Raw genomic sequence first — 16,545 nt, 5'->3', positions numbered from 1 at the left:
CAGAAGCTTCAACAATAATTCGAATTTAATGGAAGAACGATGTTTAACTTTTCTAAAGTTTACCTTTGATTCTCAAATTCGAAGTCATTTTGAGAAGTTAGGTTGTAAAATTTTGCAGAGAGTTCGTTTATAGGATTCCTAATGCTTCTTCATTTATAGATTTTGAAAAATCAATCGAATTTGATCTTTTGGAAAATTTTGACACGAGCAGGGATGGTTATGTAAGCCGTCTGATTCAGTTTTTTTTTTTTTTAATTTGACAGTAGCAGAAATTATATAACGTGATTGATATGTGAAACTGATTACTAACCTAAACAAATATCGATATATCTATCTATCTGTTATTTATATATTTATAATGTAACAATGGTATCTGTATATATCTTATTCTGATTCATTTAACAGATAAAGTTGAAAACAAAACAACAAAAAAATGTAACAGCTGGATAGTGATGGAAACTTGGATTATGTTAAAATCGAATCTCAGAGAAAGATAATACGGATAATGAGAAGAAATAGATTTATATTTATATCTGTTTTTAATTTTTAAATTTTTATTTTTTTTTACTTTTGTTATCTTAAAATTAATAATCATTAATAATTAATAATACTAATGTTAATTATATTTGTAATATCTATAAGATAATGATACCAATTTTGTATTATTTATGAAAATAATAATATTTATAAGGATAAAAATAATGATTTTTAGTGATAATGGTAATACTACTCATAATAATAAAACTTATAATTTTTCTATTAATTGTAACAATAATGATATTAATAATGATAATAATAATAATAATAAATTAAATGTATTAGATTTCATATATATATATTATCTATAACAATATAACTAATGCTGATACTAATTATTAATATTCTTATTAATAATCATAAGAGAAGTAATAATGATATTTCTATAACAACTATAATTAAACCCATTATATTAGATATTATTATTACATATTATTAGTAATGTTGTATATACTTAATAGTTTACATTGAACATTTAGTATTCAACATTACAATATATATATAATTTACATATTTATTTACACACATCTGTTCATGAATCGTCAAGCATGGTCAAAGGGTAACTGATTATCCGAATATAGATTTCAAACTTTCTAGACTCAACAATACAGTTTTTGCTTATCGTTTCGGAAACATATAGAGATTAGAGTTTAAATTCGGTCGGAAATTTCCGGGTCGTTACAGTACCCACCCGTTAAAGAAATTTCGTCCCCGAAATTTGGTAGAGGTTGTCATAAATAACAATAGGAATGTTTTCATGACGAATATGAGGTGATAACGGAGTTTTTATCATGAGTGAGAGATATAGATAAAACGTTTCGATCATGTGAAGCGTACGAGTGATGCTATCACAAAAGAATGAAATGAGTAAATATGGAATTTTTTTAACCGATGACGTGATTAGGATTGATTTCCGGATTTTAAGGGATTTAGGGAAAATCTTACGTAATAAGATTTGGCTCTTCGGCGATCAGGATCTTCTTTGATTTAATGTGGCAATCTGTTTCGATCTCTCTATCGGATATTTTTCTATAAATTCACCCCTTCGTTTCCTTATTTTCCTCAACTCACATCTTCTACTCTTACTCCTTAATTCCTATTTTAAGACATTTGTCAATATGCTTCATCCCATTCTGATCCTTGATATACTCTTAATTTTCACATCTGTCATTCTTCTTTTTCATCTACCACCAGAAGAATCTATTTACTTCTACTATACCCTTGTGTTTATAGTGTTTCTAATTCTCCTGTGTCTTTACGTTCCAATACGTATTGATATACACGGTTTGTAATTTCGAAGTTATTATTGGGTTTTATATTCTTCATTATTTTTCAGAGCTTCATGCTTTCATTTTCTTTTCCCGACTTCGAGTCAAGCGAGTAATGGTCCAGAATTCGTAGGTATGAGATTCGGAATGAATACAGCTAATGCTCTCAGAATGAAATGGTAATGTCATGATTTTGATTTGTCAAATTACCAGATTATCTTGATAAAGATAGAACTATCAAGATGATATATTCTTGATATGTTCGGAGATTGGATAGAATGTAAGAGCCGTGTAGCATGGCACATGATGATGGTACTGTGAATCATCACATTCCATTAGAAACTCAACATGACTTACTGTAATATAATGAAGTTGATCAAGTTTCATTATATTATACTAATCCATGCATTAGTTCCCAACACTACTTCAAAACATTCATTTTTTTTTTATTTCGAAGGTTTCAGAATTTAGAAACTAATACAGTTTCTTTTATTTTATAACGCAGATATTGCGGAGAGATACATGATCGCAGATAGAAATAGTTGTGAAAATATCTCCAGAAATATGGAGAATATGTATAACGGAAGATATGAAGATATCTTATAATATCTAATATAAGATGATGATGAATAATATCATCGAAAAAAGTTTAGAATAAGGAGTAGGGTTCGTACTGACGGTTTCAACAGAGACTGAATCATTTGGATTATTTGAAAGCAGATTCAGTCCTTGTATTTGTTCTTTGTTTCCTTCACGGTTAGCTCAGTCCATTTTTCAGTACCAAATTTTCTATCGAGCGTTCCCAACACTCCCTTCTTTATCATCAACTTTTAGCCATTTAGGCCATCTACAATTTTACTGTTTCCTCTGCATTTAATGCAGCCATATCTGAATCGTCGATTATCAATCCGAGGTGTTTTCGGGCGAATTGTGTTTTTAGATGATTAAACGCTTATGGTAGTATGGGGGAATATAAAAGGTTCCCCGGTAACGATGGTGAAAGGACAACGTATATATATCGAGGTTATAATAAGACTAGTCTCACTGAAAAGTTGAAGCTATCTTGCTGGAGCTGTAACAAAATTTAGTTACCTTGAAAAGGAATTGCAAGGTTGTTTTTGCTAATGAATGATAGGGAATTCGACGCGGATACGTTTTAACTATAACTTCGGTTTCGAAAATTTTTCAGGTGCATAACTGTATGCATAAATCTTTCTTCCGTAGATGAGGTGCGGCTGGTTCAACTTCTCAATCGGGTGTTTTTAAGAATCATGATAGGTTTGAACGCGGATTGTAATCGTCAAGATACGAATGAAGTTTAAGATGAAATCAAGTGGCAAACTTGAAGATTAGTTTAGTTTCATATGTTATAATCAATATTTTAATTCATTTTACTTGTCCAAAGTTAGCAGTCTAATAGTCCGATTGTCCAATGGTCCAATAATTTCATAAATTAAATACATAATATTCAAATTAATTAATACGTATCGTTACCCGTGTACCGGTCTCAGTATCGATCACAACTCAAAGTATATATATATATTTTGGAATCAACTCCGACCCTGTATAGCCAACTCCCACCTTCACATATAGAGTGTCTATGGTTGTTCCGAAATATATATATAGATGGGTCAATATGATAAGTCGAAACCTTGTATACGTGTCCCGTTTATTTAAAGTGCGTAAAATAAATAAATATATATCATGACCCATTATACAACGTGTTGTCTCAGAATTAATCCGACGTATTGTTGTACATGTGTCCCGACGGTATGTAAAGTGCGGAAATTAAATAACAATAAATAAAATTGCGAGAATGTAAATTGCGATAAATTAAATGTTAATCAGTTAGCTGGGAACAGTTAGCTAGGAACAGTTAGCGTGAAATCTTAACAATATTTCAATTAGTTAATCCGTTTGTTTCTAACAAGTTTTATTATATCCAATGTTTTCTTCGTTATGCCACTTGTTGAATTCTGGTAGGTAAAAATCCAAATATGAAATTTGAATGGAAATGGTTATTCTGTGGTGAACAGATACGTGTATCGGTGGTTGTAAATAGGATAGTAAATGATCGTTGCATCGGGCTCGAAGAATGTACAGTATAACTTATTAATGTGAAATCTAAATATTCCTCCGGTACTACCTACCCGTTAAAATATGTTCATCATTAATAGTTTGTACGAAAGAAATTTTTAATTATAATCTTTATGAAAATATACTTGCATATATATTTTCTTCGGATGTAATCATGAATCTAATGAGTCAATAAGATATTAAACTCATTTGATTTATCATTAGTACTAGATTACATAATCTCTAAAACATTAAAGATTACATAATTGCCATGTCGAACGAAGATAAATGAGGTAAAACGTTACGTAAAACGAAGATATTCGATGTAGAACGATATGTAGAACGAAATCGTACTTGAAATACAGATGGTGATATTGAGGCGCGTGATGTTGATATCCGAGGTACAGATTGTAATATTGAGGTTTACGACGCGGTTGTGGTTAAGGTGATATGGGTACTGTCGACGTTGATGATGGTGGTGCTGATTATGCTGCTGGTGCTGCTGCTGGTGTTTATAACCTTCGCACCATGTTTTCCAAAGCCGTCACACGAGCGCGTAGTTCGTTAACTTCTTATGTCGGGATGATTGACGGTTGAATCGAGCGGATGAGTAAGATTTGAAATATAGGATAATATATAATCGTGACGAGATACTCTAGAAATGAGAGCGAAAATGGTTTCTCGAACATGTTCGTCGGTAAGTGCTTCAGGTTCATCGCTAAGAGGCAATTTGGTGGATGAAAAGGATCTTTGAGGTAAAACGATTTTCGAATATAGGATGATATTCTAACTTCATAGAATACCTATATATATATAGTACTAAAGATTCCGTAGACTACGGAGGAATTTACGACATGTGTCAGACAATTCTATTGTAACAGATACGCTAAGATATGAATTTTGTCTATACACTATCAATGCAGTAAATGCAGTAAGACGTGTCTAGACTTATGAATGAGCAGGCAATTCCCTTAGGATGATAAGCAGATGGTTTCCGACTAGAAATGATAAGCAAAACTTTATGACATGTAGACACGGTCAAAGTCCAGACTCACTAATGTATCCTAACAACTACTAGTCAGACACACTAATGCAAGACCTGGTTCGCTAAGACCACCGCTCTGATACCACCTGTAACGACCCGTCCTAATCCACCTGGACGAAGTCATCAACATTTGGTCCCATTGCGATGATCGGCTCCCAGTAATGTCCTTATATTGAGCAAATGCACAGCGGAAGACTTAATTCGTACCTGAGAATAACATGCTTTAAAATGTCAACATAAAGTTGGTGAGATATATAGGTTTGATGCTAGCAGCGTAATAACTATGGACCACAAGATTTCATGTTTATACATAATACACTCCTCGTGTATGAAAAGTCGTTGAGCACTTGGTAACCATACTTAACATTTAAATCACAGCAGCATATTCTTAAATAAACCCTACACCGTACCAAGTGTAGTAACGAAACGAAGTACTGTGCAACCGTTTAAAACTGGTCGTCCAGCCCGGTTGGGGTTGTCAGGCCCGATAGATCTATCAACAGGATTTGCGTTTACGCTTCTCACGTAAATATTAGCTACCAAGTATAAAGAGATATGCCATGGTACAACTCAACGTAGAATTTATATTTTTAATCACTTGTGTCCATAACGTAAATCATTTATAAAAACAGCACATGTATTCTTAGCCCAAAAATATTTAGAGTTTAAAAGGGACTATATACTCACCTAATGTATTTTGTAGTAAAAATACATATAACACCATTGATCAATTATAAGGTTGGTCTCGGATTCACGAACCTATATCATTCATATATATATTAAAATATATAATCATAATCGAACGAGTTTATGTATTATATCTTAAATTATATATAATACTTATTTAGTTTGTGTATATATTCAAAATGTTCAATATCTATATATTTAGTTATATTAATATATCTATATATATTTACATATGTGATTAGTAGTATATTTAAGAAATATCATTAATTTGTTATATGTAATAAATATGTTTAATGTACAAAATATTTATTTGCTAAAACGATAGTTTTGATAATAATGAAATAATAATAATAATAATTTTTATAAATAAAAATAGTACTAATAATAATAAGATTGAAATTTTTTTTTTATAAATATAATAATGATAAGTTATTTTATGTTTATTATTAAAAACAATAATATTTATAATAATACTTAACTCTAATAAAGAGTAACAATAATACCAATAATGGTAATAATAATGTTATTAGTAATAGTAGTACTTATAATAATAATGACCATAAAGATAATAATACTTTATTATTTAATAATAACAATAATAATTATAATCATATTTGTAACCTTAATCATAATGATAATAACACTTAGTCTAATAATAACATTAATGATAGTTAAGAAAATTAATAATAATAATAATACTAGCAATACTAAAAAAATCTTGATATTATTGATGATTAAAATTTATTTTTAAATAAAAGTAACAATAATAATAATAATAAAAATTTGGTTTTTGGAAACTACCTCAAAACGTGCCTTTAAAAAAAATAGTCACCCGCAAGGATCGAACTTGAGACCTCTTGTAAACCCGACTCTACACTAAACCACTCAGCTATTCCGTTTTTCTTGTATCATACACGATTCAATTTTCTTTATCCCGTAATGTTTTCTGATTACCCTTCCTTCTTCCCCAATTTCCAAATTGACCAAAAATCATACTAAAGGTTTAACAAGTTTTATAATTCGATTCATATCAGTAATTGAAACAGAAACGTCTATTAGTGAGGGAGTGAATTAATTCAAAACAGAAAAAAAAAAATACAGCAACTGTAACAGTCGCCATATTTTGATAGTGAAGTCGAAATCAGTTTTTAAAATCTAGATCATTTATGCTAAAACTTCCAACATGGAAAAGGTTCTAAATCACATCTATAAACTTTATAAATTCCCAATAGAAACAGAAGCTTCAACAATAATTCGAATTTAATGGAAGAACGATGTTTAACTTTTCTAAAGTTTACCTTTGATTCTCAAATTCGAAGTCATTTTGAGAAGTTAGGTTGTAAAATTTTGCAGAGAGTTCGTTTATAGGATTCCTAATGCTTCTTCATTTATAGATTTTGAAAAATCAATCGAATTTGATCTTTTAGAAAATTTTGACACGAGCAGGGATGGTTATGTAAGCCGTCTGATTCAGTTTTTTTTTTTTTTAATTTGACAGTAGCAGAAATTATATAACGTGATTGATATGTGAAACTGATTACTAACCTAAACAAATATCGATATATCTATCTATCTGTTATTTATATATTTATAATGTAACAATGGTATCTGTATATATCTTATTCTGATTCATTTAACAGATAAAGTTGAAAACAAAACAACAAAAAAATGTAACAGCTGGATAGTGATGGAAACTTGGATTATGTTAAAATCGAATCTCAGAGAAAGATAATACGGATAATGAGAAGAAATAGATTTATATTTATATCTGTTTTTAATTTTTAAATTTTTTTTTTTTTTTACTTTTGTTATCTTAAAATTAATAATCATTAATTATTAATAATACTAATGTTAATTATATTTGTAATATCTATAAGATAATGATACCAATTTTGTATTATTTATGAAAATAATAATATTTATAAGGATAAAAATAATGATTTTTAGTGATAATGGTAATACTACTCATAATAATAAAACTTATAATTTTTCTATTAATTGTAACAATAATGATATTAATAATGATAATAATAATAAATTAAATGTATTAGATTTCATATATATATATATTATCTATAACAATATAACTAATGCTGATACTAATTATTAATATTCTTATTAATAATCATAAGAGAAGTAATAATGATATTTCTATAACAACTATAATTAAACCCATTATATTAGATATTATTATTACATATTATTAGTAATGTTGTATATACTTAATAGTTTACATTGAACATTTAGTATTCAACATTACAATATATATATAATTTACATATTTATTTACACACATCTGTTCATGAATCGTCAAGCATGGTCAAAGGGTAACTGATTATCCGAATATAGATTTCAAACTTTCTAGACTCAACAATACAGTTTTTGCTTATCGTGTCGGAAACATATAGAGATTAGAGTTTAAATTCGGTCGGAAATTTCCGGGTCGTTACAGTATGGTCCACACACTCGGTTCATAAGGTCCATGAACACAGCTGGTGCATTAGTTAAACTAAACGGCATGACCATAAACTCGTAATGACCGTAACGTGTTCTGAAAGCAGTCTTTGGAATATCATCTTCTTTCACCCGCATTTGATGATACCCGGAACGTAAGTCAATCTTTGAATAAACAGACGAGCCTTGTAGTTGATCAAATAAGTCATCGATTCTCGGTAGTGGGTAGCGGTTCTTGATGGTAAGTTTGTTCAACTCTCGGTAGTCGATACACAACCTGAATGTACCATCTTTCTTCTTGACAAACAAAACAGGAGCTCCCCACGGTGATGTGCTTGGTCGAATGAAACCACGCTCTAAAAGTTCTTGTAATTGGCTTTGTAGTTCTTTCATCTCGCTGGGTGCGAGTCTGTAAGGAGCACGAGCTATTGGTGCAGCTCCTGGTACAAGATCTATTTGAAATTCAACGGATCGATGTGGGGGTAATCCCGGTAATTCTTTCGGAAATACATCAGGAAATTCTTTTGCGACGGGAACATCATTGATGCTCTTTTCTTCAGTTTGTACTTTCTCGACGTGTGCTAGAACAGCATAGCAACCTTTTCTTATTAGTTTTTGTGCCTTCAAATTACTAATAAGATGTAGCTTCGTGTTGCCCTTTTCTCCGTACACCATTAAGGGTTTTCCTTTTTCTCGTATAATGCGAATTGCATTTTTGTAACAAACGATCTCCGCTTTCACTTCTTTCAACCAGTCCATACCGATTATCACATCAAAACTCCCTAACTCTACTGGTATCAAATCAATCTTAAATGTTTCGCTAACCAGTTTAATTTCTCGATTCCGACATATATTATCTGCTGAAATTAATTTACCATTTGCTAATTCGAGTAAAAATTTACTATCCAAAGGCGTCAATGGACAACTTAATTTAGCACAAAAATCTCTACTCATATAGCTTCTATCCGCACCCTAATCAAATAAAACGTAAGCAGATTTATTGTCAATAATAAACGTACCCGTAACAAGCTCCGGGTCTTCCTGTGCCTCTGCCGCATTAATATTGAAAACTCTTCCACGACCTTGTCCATTCGTGTTCTCCTGGTTCGGGCAATTTCTAATAATGTGGCCCGGTTTTCCACATTTATAACAAACTACATTGGCATAACTTGCTCCGACACTACTTGCTCCGCCATTACTCGTTCCGACACCATTTGTTCCTTTCGTTCTATTAACCCCTGGTCCGTAGACCTCACACTTCGCCGCGCTATGACCATTTCTTTTACACTTGTTGCAAAATTTGGTGCAGAACCCCGAGTGATTCTTTTCACACCTTTGGCATAGCTGCTTCTGATTGTTGTTGTTGTTGCGGTTATTATTGTTGTTGGGATGATTGTTGTAGTTGTTGTTGTTGTTGTTGTTGGGCCGTTTGTTGTAGTTGCGATTGATGTTGCGATTGTTGGGATAATTTTTGCGATTATTGTTGTAATTGCTGTTGTTGTTGTATTGGTGATTCTTATCACCGTTTTCCTCCCACTTTCTTTTGACTTGCTTCACATTGGCCTCTTCAGCAGTCTGTTCTTTAATTCTTTCTTCAATTTGGTTCACGAGTTTGTGAGCCATTCTACATGCCTGTTGTATGGAGGCGGGCTCGTGTGAACTTATATCTTCTTGGATTCTTTCCGGTAATCCTTTCACAAACGCGTCGATCTTCTCTTCCTCATCTTCGAATGCTCCCGGACACAATAGGCACAATTCTGTGAATCGTCTTTGTACGTGGTAATATCAAATCCTTGGGTTCGTAACCCTCTAAGTTCTGTCTTGAGCTTATTGACCTCGGTTCTGGGACGGTACTTCTCGTTCATCAAGTGCTTGAATGCTGACCACGGTAGTGCGTACGCATCGTCTTGTCCCACTTGCTCTAGATAGGTATTCCACCATGTTAACGCAGAACCTGTGAAGGTATGCGTAGCGTACTTTACTTTGTCCTCTTCAGTACACTTACTTATGGCAAACACCGATTCGACCTTCTCGGTCCACCGTTTCAATCCGATCGGTCCTTCGGTTCCATCAAATTCCAAAGGTTTGCAGGCAGTGAATTCTTTGTAGGTGCATCCTACACGATTTCCTGTACTGCTAGATCCAAGGTTATTGTTGGTACGTAGCGCAGCCTGTACTGCGGCTATGTTTGAAGCAAGAAAAGTACGGAATTCCTCTTCATTCATATTCACGGTGTGTCGAGTAGTCGGTGCCATTTCCTTCAAAATAGTTAAATGGAACAAGTTAATCATACAGAATATTAAGAGTAGTTAATAGTATTTCGTAGCATAATATGAACTCATTTATAAAAGCTTTTTCTTCATATTAGCGTTTTATAAGTTTAAATTCGGGTAGTACCTACCCGTTAAGTTCATACTTAGTAGCTAATATACAATTCAACTACTACAATTCTATATGAAAAACTGATTATAATAATATTTCGCGTTCAAACTTTTATACAATATTTTACAAACTTACAATACCGCTTATTTTACATAAAGCATGAAATATAGCACACAATAACTTTGATACAAGATAGTTGTGAAGATAATTCTAGCTAGTACACAAGTCGTTCAGCAAAGGCAATAAAGACACGTAATTCATACGTCCAGAAACAAGTCATGCATTCTGGTTTTACTAGGACTACTTCCCATCCTTTGTCTTGTGCAACATAACCGTTATGGCCGTTGATAAGACAGCGTGTTGTAACGTCGTCAAAGGGACGAGGGTTACGTAATGTCCAACAGTCTCGTAATAATCTAAAAACCTCATTTCTTACCCCAATTACCGACTCCGTCACTTGTGGAAACGTTTTGTTTAATAGTTGTAGCCCGATGTTCTTGTTCTCACTTTGGTGAGAAGCGAACATTACTAATCCGTAAGCATAACATGCTTCTTTATGTTGCATGTTAGCCGCTTTTTCTAAATCACGAAGTCCAATATTCGGATATATTGAGTCAAAATAATTTCTTAACTCGTTGCGTAAAATAGCATTTGGGTTCCCCGCAATATATGCGTCAAAGTAAACACATCGTAACTTATGGGTTTCCCAATGTGATATCCCCCATCTTTCAAACGAAAGTCTCTTATAAACCAAGACATTCTTGGAACGTTCTTCGAATGTCTTACAAACTGATCTCGCCTTAAATAGTTGTGCCGAGGAATTCTGGCCGACTCTAGACAAGATTTCATCAATCATGTCTCCGGGTAGGTCTCTTAAAATATTGGGTTGTCTATCCATTTTGTGTTTTTAAACTGTAAAATAGACAAGAGTTAGATTCATAAAAAAATACTTATTAATACAAGCAATTTTTACATATATCATAAAGCATACGAACACTATATTACATATATTACACCACACGAATACAACTATCTTATTCCGACTCGCTCGTTTCTTCTTCTTCGGTTTTGGTTCGTTTTGCCAAGTTTCTAGGGATATATGATGTTCCCCTAATACGAGCCGTCGTTGTCCACATTGGTTTAGAAAAACCTGGTGGTTTAGAGGTTCCCGGGTCATTGTTACAACTTAAGGACTTCGGGCGTTGACGATACATATAAAGTTCATCGGGGTTGGAATTAGATTTCTCTATTTTTATGCCCTTTCCCTTATTATTTTCTTTTGCCTTTTTAAATTCAGTTGGGGTAATTTCTATAACATCATCGGAATTCTCGTCGGAATCCGATTCATCGGAGAATTGGTAATCCTCCCAATATTTTGCTTCCTTGGCGGAAACACCATTGACCATAATTAACCTTGGTCGGTTGGTTGAGGATTTTCTTTTACTTAACCGTTTTATTATTTCCCCCACCGGTTCTATTTCTTCATCCGGTTCCGATTCTTCTTCCGGTTCCGATTCTTCTTCCGGTTCCGACTCTTCTTCCGGTTCCTCTTCGGGAACTTGTGAATCAGTCCACGAATCATTCCAATTTACATTTGACTCTTCATTATTATTAGGTGAGTCAATGGGACTTGTTCTAGAGGTAGACATCTATCACATAATATCAAACGCATTAAGAGATTAATATATCACATAATATTCACATGTTAAAAATATATAGTTTCCAACAAAATTTGTTAAGCAATCATTTTTCAAGTAAACACGGTCGAAGTCCAGACTCACTAATGCATCCTAACAAACTCGATAAGACACACTAATGAAAAATTCTGGTTCTCTAAGACCAACGCTCTGATACAACCTGAAATGTCCCGTTCTTATTGATTAAAAACGTTCCATATTAATTGATTTCGTTGCGAGGTTTTGACCTCTATATGAGACGTTTTTCAAAGACTGCATTCATTTTTAAAACAAACCATAACCTTTATTTCATAAATAAAGGTTTAAAAAGCTTTACGTAGATTATCAAATAATGATAATCTAAAATATCCTGTTTACACACGACCATTACATAATGGTTTACAATACAAATATGTTACATCGAAATCAGTTTCTTGAATGCAGTTTTTACACAATATCATACAAACATGGACTCCAAATCTTGTCCTTATTTTAGTATGCAACAGCGGAAGCTCTTAATATTCACCTGAGAATAAACATGCTTTAAACGTCAACAAAAATGTTGGTGAGTTATAGGTTTAACCTATATATATCAAATCGTAACAATAGAACACAAGATTTCATATTTCAATACACATCCCATACATAGAGATAAAAATCATTCATATGGTGAATACCTGGTAACCGACATTAACAAGATGCATATATAAGAATATCCCCATCATTCTGGGACACCCTTCGGATATGATATAAATTTCGAAGTACTAAAGCATCCGGTACTTTGGATGGGGTTTGTTAGGCCCAATAGATCTATCTTTAGGATTCGCGTCAATTAGGGTGTCTGTTCCCTAATTCTTAGATTACCAGACTTAATAAAAAGGGGCATATTCGATTTCGATAATTCAACCATAGAATGTAGTTTCACGTACTTGTGTCTATTTTGTAAATCATTTATAAAACCTGCATGTATTCTCATCCCAAAAATATTAGATTTTAAAAGTGGGACTATAACTCACTTTCACAGATTTTTACTTCGTCGGGAAGTAAGACTTGGCCACTGGTTGATTCACGAACCTATAACAATATATACATATATATCAAAGTATGTTCAAAATATATTTACAACACTTTTAATATATTTTGATGTTTTAAGTTTATTAAGTCAGCTGTCCTCGTTAGTAACCTACAACTAGTTGTCCACAGTTAGATGTACAGAAATAAATCAATAAATATTATCTTGAATCAATCCACGACCCAGTGTATACGTATCTCAGTATTGATCACAACTCAAACTATATATATTTTGGAATCAACCTCAACCCTGTATAGCTAACTCCAACATTCACATATAGAGTGTCTATGGTTGTTCCGAAATATATATAGATGTGTCGACATGATAGGTCGAAACATTGTATACGTGTCTATGGTATCTCAAGATTACATAATATACAATACAAGTTGATTAAGTTATGGTTGGAATAGATTTGTTACCAATTTTCACGTAGCTAAAATGAGAAAAATTATCCAATCTTGTTTTACCCATAACTTCTTCATTTTAAATCCGTTTTGAGTGAATCAAATTGCTATGGTTTCATATTGAACTCTATTTTATGAATCCAAACAGAAAAGTATAGGTTTATAGTCGGAAAAATAAGTTACAAGTCATTTTTGTAAAGGTAGTCATTTCAGTCGAAAGAACGACGTCTAGATGACCATTTTAGAAAACATACTTCCACTTTGAGTTTAATCATAATTTTTGGATATAGTTTCATGTTCATAATAAAAATCATTTTCTCAGAATAACAACTTTAAAATCAAAGTTTATCATAGTTTTTAATTAACTAACCCAAAACAGTCCGCGGTGTTACTACGACGGCGTAAATCCGGTTTTACGGTGTTTTTCGTGTTTCCAGGTTTTAAATCATTAAGTTAGCATATCATATAGATATAGAACATGTGTTTAGTTGATTTTAAAAGTCAAGTTAGAAGGATTAACTTTTGTTTGCGAACAAGTTTAGAATTAACTAAACTATGTTCTAGTGATTACAAGTTTAAACCTTCGAATAAGATAGCTTTATATGTATGAATCGAATGATGTTATGAACATCATTACTACCTTAAGTTCCTTGGATAAACCTACTGGAAAAGAGAAAAATGGATCTAGCTTCAATGGATCCTTGGATGGCTCGAAGTTCTTGAAGCAGAATCATGACACGAAAACAAGTTCAAGTAAGATCATCACTTGAAATAAGATTGTTATAGTTATAGAAATTGAACCAAAGTTTGAATATGATTATTACCTTGTATTAGAATGATAACCTACTATAAGAAACAAAGATTTCTTGAGGTTGGATGATCACCTTACAAGATTGGAAGTGAGCTAGCAAACTTGAAAGTATTCTTGATTTTATGAAACTAGAACTTTTGGAATTTATGAAGAACACTTAGAACTTGAAGATAGAACTTGAGAGAGATCAATTAGATGAATAAAATTGAAGAATGAAAGTGTTTGTAGGTGTTTTTGGTCGTTGGTGTATGGATTAGATATAAAGGATATGTAATTTTGTTTTCATGTAAATAAGTCATGAATGATTACTCATATTTTTGTAATTTTATGAGATATTTCATGCTAGTTGCCAAATGATGGTTCCCACATGTGTTAGGTGACTCACATGGGCTACTAAGAGCTGATCATTGGAGTGTATATACCAATAGTACATACATCTAAAAGCTGTGTATTGTACGAGTACGAATACGGGTGCATACGAGTAGAATTGTTGATGAAACTGAACGAGGATGTAATTGTAAGCATTTTTGTTAAGTAGAAGTATTTTGATAAGTGTATTGAAATCTTTCAAAAGTGTATAAATACATATTAAAACACTACATGTATATACATTTTAACTGAGTCGTTAAGTCATCGTTAGTCGTTACATGTAAGTGTTGTTTTGAAACCTTTAGGTTAACGATCTTGTTAAATGTTGTTAACCCAATGTTTATAATATCAAATGAGATTTTAAATTATTATATTATCATGATATTATCATGTATGAATATCTCTTAATATGATATATATACATTAAATGTCTTTACAACGATAATCGTTACATATATGTCTCGTTTAAAAATCATTAAGTTAGTAGTCTTGTTTTTACATATGTAGTTCATTGTTAATATACTTAATGATATGTTTACTTATCATAGTATCATGTTAACTATATATATATCCATATATATGTCATCATATAGTTTTTACAAGTTTTAACGTTCGTGAATCACCGGTCAACTTGGGTGGTCAATTGTCTATATGAAACATATTTCAATTAATCAAGTCTTAACAAGTTTGATTACTTAACATGTTGGAAACATTTAATCATGTAAATATCAATCTCAATTAATATATATAAACATGGAAAAGTTCGGGTCACTACACATAGGCAATTACCTTCGTTCGTTGCATTAATACACAACCGAGGCCTTGCTTTGAGGCATCACAATATATCACAAAATCATCATTCCCTTCAGGCAATGACAATATAGGTGTCGTAGTTAACTTTTTCTTCAACAATTGAAACGCTTTCTCCTGTTCATCCTTCCATTCAAATTTCTTCCCTTTATGCGTTAATGCAGTCAAGGGTTTTGCTATTTTGGAAAAATCTTGGATGAACCTTCTGTAGTAACCAGCCAGTCCTAAAAATTGACGTATATGCTTCAGAGTTTTCGGGGTTTCCCAGTTTTCAACGGTTTCAATCTTTGACGGATCCACCTGAATACCTTCCTTGTTTACTACGTGACCGAGGAATTGAACTTCTTTCAACCAAAATGCACACTTTGAAAACTTAGCGTACAATTTTTCTTTCCTCAACAATTCGAGCACTTTTCTCAAATGTTCTCCGTGCTCTTGTTCATTCTTTGAGTAAATAAGTATGTCATTAATGATACCGCAACCCGCATGCGCATACTATACGTGTGCGGGCAATCGCTAGCGTGCGTATGCGCATACTTTATATGCGGTATGCGGCATGCGATGGTGTATTGAATACCTTCATTCCCGGTACGGCGGTTACTTGGTCATCAAGTTGATATCTTTTCCATAATTACATCCGTGATTCGGGGGAGTTTGTTACGGAAGAGATTACCATTATCCTTGGATGATTCTAGAATTAGGGTTTGCCTATATATACTAACCCTAATTATCATTCCAGGTACATTGCATTTACGTGGCTCACAATACATAATCATTATCATCATTCATCAAAGGTTAACAGGTTAGTCGCTCTCAACAGTTTCCTACAACCTTATTCGGGCCTACGATCGACGACCATCATCGAAGGTGGACTTAATCTGAAATGTCCCGTTCTTATTGATTAAAAATGTTCCATATTAATTGATTTCGTTGCGAGGTTTTGACCTCTATATG

The sequence above is a fragment of the Rutidosis leptorrhynchoides genome, chromosome 10 (assembly GCF_046630445.1).
Source record: "Rutidosis leptorrhynchoides isolate AG116_Rl617_1_P2 chromosome 10, CSIRO_AGI_Rlap_v1, whole genome shotgun sequence".
In the NCBI taxonomy this organism is placed as follows: domain Eukaryota; kingdom Viridiplantae; phylum Streptophyta; class Magnoliopsida; order Asterales; family Asteraceae; genus Rutidosis; species Rutidosis leptorrhynchoides.
Note: the sequence above shows the minus strand (reverse complement) of the source record.